The sequence below is a fragment of the Lissotriton vulgaris genome, chromosome 5 (assembly GCF_964263255.1).
Source record: "Lissotriton vulgaris chromosome 5, aLisVul1.2, whole genome shotgun sequence".
Lineage (NCBI taxonomy): Eukaryota > Metazoa > Chordata > Amphibia > Caudata > Salamandridae > Lissotriton > Lissotriton vulgaris.
This window is the reverse complement of record NC_141693.1, coordinates 510,684,433-510,695,556: the sequence shown is the minus strand read 5'-3', so window position 1 is coordinate 510,695,556 and position 11,124 is coordinate 510,684,433. Positions and strand designations below refer to the sequence as shown.

The 11,124-nt window shown below is 37.7% G+C and overlaps 1 long non-coding RNA gene across 1 annotated transcript; it reads left to right on the top strand.

Annotated features, from left to right (window-relative positions):
- The first annotated feature begins 7,559 nt into the window (after positions 1 to 7,559).
- LOC147711152 (uncharacterized) lies at positions 7,560 to 10,863 on the top strand. Its single transcript, XR_015295662.1, has 2 exons — positions 7,560 to 7,719; positions 10,300 to 10,863. It is a non-coding gene; the product is annotated as an uncharacterized LOC147711152 (long non-coding RNA).
- The last annotated feature ends 261 nt before the right edge of the window (positions 10,864 to 11,124 follow it).

The following is an 11,124-nucleotide window of genomic DNA, read 5'->3' as shown; positions in this document are numbered from 1 at the left end:
GTTCTGCTTCTAATCACTTAGATTGTAGCAGTTAAAGTTACCATACAGAACCTGAGTTTTCTCCTTGAAACCACCTTTTTGAATGAATGTCGAGGTAAATCATGTAAAGAAATATGGGGGCAAATTTACAAATATTTCGAGCAGTGTTGTGCAGCAACCAGATTTGCTGTCCTGCACTGCACAAGTGAGAAACCACAGAGCAATGCCATATCTACTAAGATTGGCCTGCTGCCATCGCCTCTGCATGTGATTGAAACTGTCACACCCTACTAACCTTTCAGACAATCAACATGACAAGTGACCGACACTGACCCAGCCCTGCTGACCTTTCAAATGCACCAGCCTGGCCAGCCACTAAGCGACTGACACCAGCTCAACACCAGCTCAGTCCAGCTGGAGGCAGTCAGTCAAAATCACTTTATTCGGTTATTTAAAACCATAAAAGCGTGTTAAAAATCCATTAAGTGAAAACCAGATAATACATAATTGAGAAAATCAATCACAAATGATATACAGCCCAGGTTAAAAATAGAAATGATTACAATTTTTTTTTTAAATTCTCTAAAAAGTTCAAATAATATAATATAAAATGCATTTTGTAAGAGAGAAAAATATTTCACCTTAAAAAAGATAAACATTTAATATAACAGATCACGTGACCCTCTTTTTTTCCTTTCTCTGACTGCTGCTACCAAGAAGATAGCAACATTAAAGGTTTCCCCGGATTATTCAGCATGTGCTAATATGTTAGGGCTGGCCGAGCCTGGGAAAAGCCTTTGTCCTTTAAAATTGGTAAAATAAAACTTTTGCGAATGTGCAAATAATGCTCACAGAACAGGACAAAGTGCAAAGTGTCTTGACTCGAAAAATTATCACAAGTGCAGGGTCCCAGGTCCTCTATCTTTCTCCAGCCCTGGGGTTCAGCCAATAAAAAGTGCAGATAGTTGAACCTCAGTCTTGTCAAAAGGGAACACTGTTTGGGCTTAGTAACTATATATAAAGAAGGCTCCCTGAAATAAGTGGTTATTACAATTTGGTGAGCTCGTGCTGTAGGTTTCAAAGACTCTTTGACCTCTCTTTCTGCAGATGCTAGATGTAAAAATGAAGTCTTAGCCGACGCCAGATCTTTTTTACATAATTGTTCTGGTTTATCAAATATCTCCGGGCGACCTCTCAGCCGTGCTATACTTTTCACGTAACTAAGTCAAGGGATGCTATTTGTCCTATCTAGTGCAGTGCTGTCTCGTATAATCTCCTGATTCATCACTAATTCTGAATTGGTCCAAATCAAGATCAATTTAGGAAGGGGGGCCATTCTAATCAAGTCTGCCACAAAGCCAAAATACACTTCTTGGTGAATAAGATAAGTAGGAATTGATTGTGGAACTGAGAGCAGGCTTCTCCAAAAATTATTTTCCACTATTTGAAGCTCTACACAATCCTTATATCCAGAATTCGAAATAGGAATACGCTTGACTCTGTATATATTTAACATTGCTTGCACAGGCTTGGCACCCAGCCTTCAAGCAAAATCAAGTACCTCGGCCATCTCTTCGCCTTCCATTGTGGGCCCCATGAACTCCTGTCGTCAAATAACATGCCTAGATATGGGAATGAAGTAACCCTAGTTATTTCATTTCCTTCCCAAAAAAGCGTTTCAGGTTTTCTTGACTTCACTCCCATGATCATAGTGTGTGATTTTAAAAGATGTACGCTCAGGTCCAATGAACCCATAAAATCGGCAAAGGAGTTCAGAAGGCACTGGAGACCCATTGCTGTGTGTGCTAGCAAAGGAGCATTGGCTGCATATAGGAGTGCCCGAATCAATTGATTCCCCACACGCGGAATATCCTGACTAGCTCCGCCAGGACCAAGTCTAGACCAAGTCTAGATTATTAATATAAAGGGTGAACAGCAAGGGGGCCAAAATGCATCCCTGTCTGACTACTCTTATGATACCAATCTTTTGTGTAAGATTACCCATTTGATCAAACCTTACTGTTGCCGAAAGATCCCTATTCAAGTCTGAGAATAAAATACACAATATTTGTATCCATTAAGCACAACAAGCCCCAAAGTTTGGATCTGTTCACTCGGTCAAAGGCCAAGGACAGATGCGTAAAAGCAAGATGAAGTGTCTCTTTCTTTGCTGTGGTTATTTCCCTACTAGGAGATGTAGGTTAAGACACTAATCCAAGGTGCCCCTGTCTTTCCTAAAACCGTATTGAAGGTTTGACAGGATGTTGCGTTCGCTAATCCAATCAGTTAAATTACTAAGAACCACTCTGCCTAACACCTTCACTGCAGACTCTTTCAATGATATTGGTCTATAGCACCTGGGATCTCCTCTCTACCCTTTTTTAAAACTAGAACGATAATTGACTTTGACCAGGATCTTGGCAAACCATGTTGACAGGCCATATTAAATACATTTGCCAATATTTTTTACCATAGTGTAATGTCCACCATGGACAGCAGTTTGTTCCAGGCTTCCTGTTTAATACCTGATTTGCAAATATGTAAAGCCTGCTTCTACTCTACCCTCAAAGCCGCTATTAAGGTTCTATCTTGGGGTTTTTGTTTTAAAGCTGTACAATTATGATCAAACCACCTATTGCCGTTATTGATACATTCCTTATTAGGGTAAGGGAGGGCACTAGCTACCTGCTTGCAGATCATATCAAACACTGTAATAATCTTGATTCCTCCTTGGCTACCCTCTTGACATAGAACTATCTTTTTCCCTACACTATTTAATAAGTCCAGCTGGAGGAACCAGTCAGACATATGACGGAAACACACTGTCGCACCCCCTCCCGGATTTTCAGTCAATCAACCTGACAATTGACTGTGACTGCCACAGCCATGCTGGCCTTTCAGAGACCTGACCTGACATGTGATTGACTTTTCTCCAGCCCTACTAGCTTTCAGATGTTTTAGCTTAGCAATTGCCTCTGTACCACAGCCCCACCTTCCTCAATGCACAGGTACCTACAAGAACCTAGGGCCTTTGCAATGGACGTCCTGAACACCGCAGCTTACCAAAGTGTCTACAGTTCAACTAATGCTACCCAGAGGCTCTTTATTGATGTCATAACTACACTTTCCCAATTGCTTTGTAACCTGCTTGCTTACTCAGATTTGCTTAAAAATGCACTATTTTCCCTCTCATTTTTCAAAACCTTTCAGGGGGGAGAACGCCCGTACCCCCTTAGAAAGGTTGGGCTCACTCGCCGCACAACACTTATCCCACACTTTTACACCTCACCAATATCAAATATCACCAGCCGCCACTGCCAAAATACTTGCATCCCGTCTTGAGACTCTTATTCCATTACTGGTCAACACCGATCAGTCTAGTTTTGTTAAGGGCAGGCTGGCTGCTGATAATGCTAGAATGTTTTCTAATGTCATTGTTTTAGGTAAAAAAAATCAATCTCCTCTGGCTGCATTGTCTCTCGATGCCAAAAAGGCTGTCAATCGTATTAATTGGTAATTTATGTTTACTACTCTTCAATGGTGTGGCATTAGCCCTAATTTAATTTAATTTATAACATTATTATACTCTGCCCCATGTGCTAGTATTTCTGTTAATAATAATTTTCCGAGGATGTCCTCTTTCACCTCTGCTATTTGTTTTATGCTTAGATCCTTTCCATGAACGAATTTGTGTTAACCCACATATCTTAGGTTTTGTATATAATTCCAATGAAACTAAACTGACTGCTTATGCTGATGATATTTTGGTTTATCTGTCTAGCCCCCTCTCCACCCTTCCTCCCTTTTTAAATGAAATGTATTTGTATTCCAGCATCTCTGGATATAAAGGTATTTTTCACAAAACTGAAGTTTTATCCTTTAACCCTTCATGTGTCCAATATATATTCGCTAACACTAATTTTACTTGGTGCCCTACCAAAATAAAAAAACTTGGAATATGGTTTTCCTCTACTGTTTTCAACACAATTAGTTGTACGTTTAATACTTTAATAACCACACTCCAGAAATTACTCTCTACACAGTCTCCTATCGACTTTTCATGTGGGAGAATGCTGGATAGTATTAAGAAGATGATCGTTCCGCATGTCCTTGTTACACTGTCTATGTTAACTTTTAAGATTCCCATTTCTTATTTCTCTCAAATTGGTCAATCTGCACCAAATTTCTATGGAATAATACACATTCCCATTTTGCTTTAGCTAAACTCAAACGTCCCAAGAATGAGGGCGGCGTTTGTTTTCCTGTTTCCAATGATATCATTCTGCATTTCTAATTAGGCAGTTTATTGCCTTAACTCATGAGTTTGGTGATACTTCCATGCCAAGATAGATTGTATTAGAACGCTCTTTAAATAAAGAATTTCTCATTAGAAAACATAATTTATTTGTCTAAATGCAACGTTATATCAAATAACCCTATACTGAAATACTCCCAACAATTGTTACATAATGTATTTTTTATTGGTTTCGATCCTCGTCAATGTTTCTCTATTTAGTATAACAAATGTATCAAATTTAGACATAAATCATTATACTAGAAACACTGGAAGGAGAAGGGTATTATGTTTTCTTGTCCAACATAACTCTGTCATTCCCTTTTCCCAAATGCAATCACAATATAATTTACCAAATTATTTTTTCCATGAATATCTTTTAACATCATCTTCTTTGCAGTCTTACTTAGCCAGTATATATATAAATTTCTTTATTCGGCTTTTCACAAAGGAAAACCATAAAAGGAACATTTAAAAGGTACAATTTACATATTTGCACAAAGATACAAATTAAAAAGAATAAGTTCCAAAGAAATTCATACAAGGACAGTATAGCCAGTAATAACTTACCCCCAAGCACTCCATCACTTATTCCCACTACCCTGTTATGCAACAGCTCTCATGACTCTATTCCTAAGGCAGCATTTCTCCATAAGATGTTAATGTCACCAATCCCTGAGAGATCGAAAACACTTAAGAAGCTACTGTGGGAAGTTGATTTATCCATTTCACTCCATACCACTACTTGGGATAAATGTTGGCTTAAATTATTGAACACATCCAAAGCAGCTTGTATTACATAATCTTTATTTTAATTTATAACAGGGCTCTTGTTACTCCTGAATGCATATCCAAGTTCTCTCCCACCTCTTCTCCTCTATGCTTTTTCTTTATATATATATATGGAAAAACACTTTAACCTACATTGAAAATATCTCAGAAACTTATTAAAAAAAACTAAGATTAAAGTGACTTTATAGTACATTGACAAAATCACACACAGTGTATCGTAGATATGCTACTCTTTTTTTTTACTGATACTCAGATTTGTAAGAAACGTAATGTCTCCATAGACATTAATGTGACCAGCAATTTATGTAGGAACAAACTCACAAGTGTAGGTTACCCTTGTGACTAGGCCAGATAATATCTCTGTAGGCATTAATGCAGTCAACAGTTTATGAGACCTTGAATACTGTTCAAAAGAGTGTTTGGTCATTATTTTCCTTCATGTGATGTGCCTGTTAAATACCTCATCTCACATAGAATTTTAAGTCAACAGCTTTACACTGACTCACTAGCCAAGATAAAGAATGCACAACTGGATTGCACAATCCCCTGTAATTAGTAAAAATACCTTTTACATATTCCTGTAATGAGCAGAAGGCGTACATTATTAGAACAACCGTTACATTCACACTGCAACTTGAACTGCTTTAAGTGCAAGTGCATCACCTAAGCATTATTCATTCTTCAACAATGTACAATGTGTCATACTTTTCACTGAACATTTGGAAATATCTGCACCTTAGAAATCTCTTGTTCATATAGAAAATGTCAATAGCACTACTTGGCACCTCTTTACCTTCAGCATGTGTACAGAAATCCAGAGGTGAGTAATGTAATGTAAGAATAAGCTTCAGTTTTTCTCACATATTGTGGCAACAGGACTTGGATTTAAACCTCAAAATATTGGTAACGTACATCTGCAACTCATACTAGTTGCACTTAGTCTCTTCCCTGTTTAAATGAAGTACTGTTTCCACTTAAAGTTTTACTGGTGGTTAAAGTGTGTATGATTTAACTTTTACCATAGTGAATCAGTCTTTTCTCAACTACTACACTATTTTCTTATATGCACACATGAACACAGTCAATGTTTGCACTATATGTTTGTTGGCCCTTTACTACCTACTTTATTCCCTTAAGTGATTTAGAGGTTTATAGAGGAATTTGAGGAGCGGTAGGTCGGATGATGTAAACAATTATGCCATTTGAGATGTCATCAGTGATGTCATCAGTGATATTTGCCAATGATATAATTTAACATGTTGTGAGTGATGTAATATGTGAAATCATAAGCAGTGAATAGTGGAGATGCAAATTATAGTTAGCTGAATGAACTATACCTTTAGAATGTCATTTTTTTTGTTTTGTAAACATTACCTTGCGTGTGACTTTGTAAATATAATGTCACTTTAACATTTTTCATAAAAAAAAAAATATATATATATATATATATATCTTTTTACATATACATATATATATATATAAATAGTTCCCAACCTTATCTCATTGAAGAGCCAGCACACGCCATCGTGGGGGTTTCTCTCGTTTATTGCGTGATAAAGAAAGTTTCTCCCCTCGAAACGCGTTGAGTGGAGCAATTTATTAAAAACACGCTTTCTTGACTTGGTGGCCTGGACAGTCCTTTCTTCCACCAGTGGAGGCAAAGCGTTGGATATAAACATATATAGTTTCTGAGTGCGAACAGCGTAACGCCGGGGGGCTCGCTGTAAAGATAAACAAATGGCTGATGTGAGAAACAGCAGGAGAAAGGAGGCGGCTGACAAGCTATTTACCCACGCTGGGACCAGCGCGGATGATAACGCAGGCATGAGTGCAGCAGCATCCAAACCGGTGGATGAAACTAAGAAATTATGGGACACGCTCTGGAAAGCGTTAAAACGAGAGCAATCCAAGTGGTGGGAGGCGGCTGCCCTCACGAAATACCAGGAATGCAATCGAATTCCAAGAGGGTTACGGATTTTCATTATTCCCACCTTCCAGAAGCCAGATCCAGAACTCATAAAGGAGTGGATGGAAAATAACAATGTATGCTCTAATAACATGCTGAAAATACTCATCAAGTATGCTGAGAAGGAGTGTGCTAAACTTAACGAGGAGATTGAAGTCTTGACAACCAAATTAAAAGAAAAATACACGGAAACTGAGTTCGCAACTGAGATGGCCAAGTTGACGAAAAGATTGGAAAAACTGGAACAAGAAATAAAAGACAAAAAACAACGGAAATTTTTACGTGACGAGATTGACTATAAAAAAGGTCAAATCCTTACGTTCGCCAAGAGGTTTGATGCACTGAGGGATACTGCTAAAAAGCAAAAGAAAGCCAAATTACCTAAGAAAAGTACTGCTGAGACCACGGCGACTTTGGAAAATGAAACCACAGTGGCAGAATCTGAAAGTGAGTCTGTGGAAAGTGATATATCAGAATTGGAGGAGGATATGACCCCAAACGACAGAATTTTAAACGAGCTGGCGCTGATGGCACAAGGGCGCCAAGTGGGCACGCCCAAAAGAAATCGTGGAAGAGGCGGCAGAGGAGGAAACACAGCAGCTGGAAGAGGAAAAGCGGACAATGTGGCCAGCCCCGTGGGAATGCGTACAAGGGGCAAGTCGATGAAGAAATGAAGACCAAAACAGTGGTAAATTTATCAAAACATTCTTTATCCTCTGACCAATTAGAAGTACTGTCTAAAGGTCTATCCTTCTGCCCTACGGCAAGATTTAATTACACTAACACACGCATAGACTTATTCAAATTTACCAGAAAACTTAAGTTAAAAAAATGGTTTGTCAATAGAACACGTTTAAAAAAAGACATTAATCAGGAAAAAGTCAGCAAGTTAACTTTAAATGATGCTGAGACTTTACAAACTTTTCACGAACTAGCCGGATGCGAAGACATCTCAGAGAATCCGATTTTAAATTTGGTTGAAACTGAAACTATTGATATTTGTAGCAAAAGTGGTTTTAAACCGAAATCTATCTTTGTGCCTAACATTGCGAATACATACATTGATACTTTTGAACAGGGAATGTTGAATGCAATGCGCAAAATTGAAAAACAAAGACCCAAAGTTAACATGAATCTTAGCAAAGATCAATATCAAGCTTTGCAAGACATAGCAGGTTGGTCTGACGTTGTGATAAAAAACAGCGATAAAGGGGGTAACGTAGTTATCTGGCCCATTGATATGTATCTGTATGAGGGAGAGAGACAATTGAGTGATGTAGATAGTTACACAACAGCTACCAAACAGGATTATAATGAGATGATTAAGACGTACCATCAAAAACTATACAACTGGAAAGAGTCAGGCATAATTGAGGATGAAGAATATAAATTCCTGTTATGTAAATATCCCGTGACCCCGGCATTATATCTATTGCCAAAATTACACAAGAGTATGACAACACCACCCGGGAGACCCATAGTATCGTCTGTTGGTAGCTTATTAGAGAATACCTCCCGATACATCGACCACTTCCTACAACCCTCAGTACAAGCTATGCCATCATACGTCAGAGACACGTCTGACTTTTTAAGAATAATTGAAAATTTTGTATGGCAACCTGAATATTGGCTAATCAGCTTTGATGTGGTTAGCTTATATACAAGCATTCCACAAGATCTAGGGATTGATGCATGCAAATACTTCTTAAAGAATCGGTCCATTTCACACTTAGCACATACCAACATGTTATTGGATATGATGTGGTTTTGCCTGAGCAACAATTATTTCATTTTCAATAAAAAGATGTACAGACAGGTCCGTGGGACGGCGATGGGTACTTGCTTTGCCCCCAGTTTCGCCGGGTTATACCTGGGCTGGTGGGAGGAGCTAGTGGTGAACAACATCTCCCACTATAGTACCCACGCCGTCCTATGGGTAAGATACATAGACGACATCTTTTGCGTTTGGAATGGCACACTCAACCAAGCACAAGAGTTTGAGTCCATGTTGAACAGCAATGACCTCAATCTCAAATTTACGAGCCAAATGAGTAGAACCACTCTTGAGTTTCTAGATGTCAGCCTGACGATTAAGGAGGGGGTGCTTGTCAGTTCACTATTTCGAAAGAAAACAGCAGGAAATAGCCTCCTTAGTGCAAATAGCTGCCACCCAGCCTCACTGATACACAGCATACCATTTGGGGAGCTGATTAGGGCTAAAAGAAATTGCAGCACAGTAGAAGGTTTTGAAAAAGAAAAAGGAATAATGATGAAAAGGTTCCTGGACAGGGGTTACTCAAAGAAAATGATCAAAAAGGCAGAACAAAAAGTAGGTCTACTGGACAGGCAAAATCTCTTAATACCAAAAAAACATGAAGATGAAGAAACGATCAGATTCATCACCACATATAACTGCCAATCTTGGGAGGTTAGACGTGGGTTGAAGAAATATTGGGAGATCCTGAGATTAGACAAAGATCTAGAAAAAGTTATTAATGCTACTCCATCAGTCACCTACAAAAAAGCAAGGTCTCTGAAAGACATGCTGAGTACAACGTTGATCAAAAATCAACCCAAACCAAATGCAATACAAGGATTTTTTCCTTGTAAAAAGTGCAAAGCTTGTAAAACTAGCAGAAACTGCAAATCAATAAAGCTTTCCCCTGACCAAGTTGAACACACCATTGTTAAGCATCTTAGCTGTTTCACTGAATATGCCATATATGCATTGCAGTGCCCGTGCAAAAAAACTTATATTGGATGTACAACGAAACAGGCAAAACTCAGGGTCTTAGAACACCTAAGGGCCATAAAAAACCTGAATCAGCAGTACCCGGTAGCACGACATTTTGCCCTAGAACATGAACAAAACCCCAATTTGCTCACATTTGCTGTAATTGATTGTGTAGAAAATAAGGAGAGGGGTGGCAACAGATGGCTTGACTTAAGAAAACTTGAGTCCAAATACATAATTAAGTACAACACCATCCAACCGGGGGGTCATAACCTTGGAGAAGAGTTAGCAATTCATTTGTATGATTGAATGTAACAATATCCCTCAAACTATGGACTGATGTTGCACACTATGCCTGCGTTCAGTACACATGACTGTGCGTTTTTATTGAAAATAGCAGTTTGTCACCACCTGCTGAGGATATATGCTAACTTTTAATATAGTTAATTGTTTTGCACAGTATATATCACAAAATTGAATATATTTTTTTGAAGACAGAGACACTAATATATACACATTATCCCTTTGTTACAGATTATGGCTGCCTGCCCACTAGGGCTTGATGAAGAATGTGTTAAACATGACCTGCTCGTGAATTCACACTGTTTATGCCCACTGGGGCGCTATAGACTTTGTCACAATTATGGACTATGGTCAAAAATCGCCTGATTGTAATTTGTTGTGTTATTTACACATTATTCGTTGATGTCAGGTTGACAAAAATATTTGCAGGACATTCATTTGAATTGTAACGTATTCACATAATTGTGAAGTATAACCATTTGGGTTGGAATGCATGACGATATTTAAATGCATTTCCAGGACATTCAGTTAAACATTTAAAACAAAACATCTCTCAAATGCTAAATATTTACCAGGCATTCAATGTAACAAAATGTAAATGTGGCAGTAACAAAGTATCGACGTTAGTCTGTCTTCATGTTAATTACCACGTGATATGTGCAATTGTTAACGTGTCACTTTAAAAGTTTGGCGTTGTGAATGACACTCCACCCGTGAGCAAGAGGTAGGCGTACCTCGAAACGCGTAGGGTTGTTTTTTCATGCCAAAATAAATCTTTGAGCACTCGAACATAAATTGGGCTTCGACTCTGGTTTTTCCTGCTAGGACTGTGTAACCAGGATTTGGACATATATATATATATATATATATATATATATATATATATATATATATATATATATATATATATATATATATATATATATATATATATATATATATATATATATATATATATATATATATATATATATATATATAGATATATATATATATATATATATATATATATATATATATATATATATATATATATATATATATATATATATATAT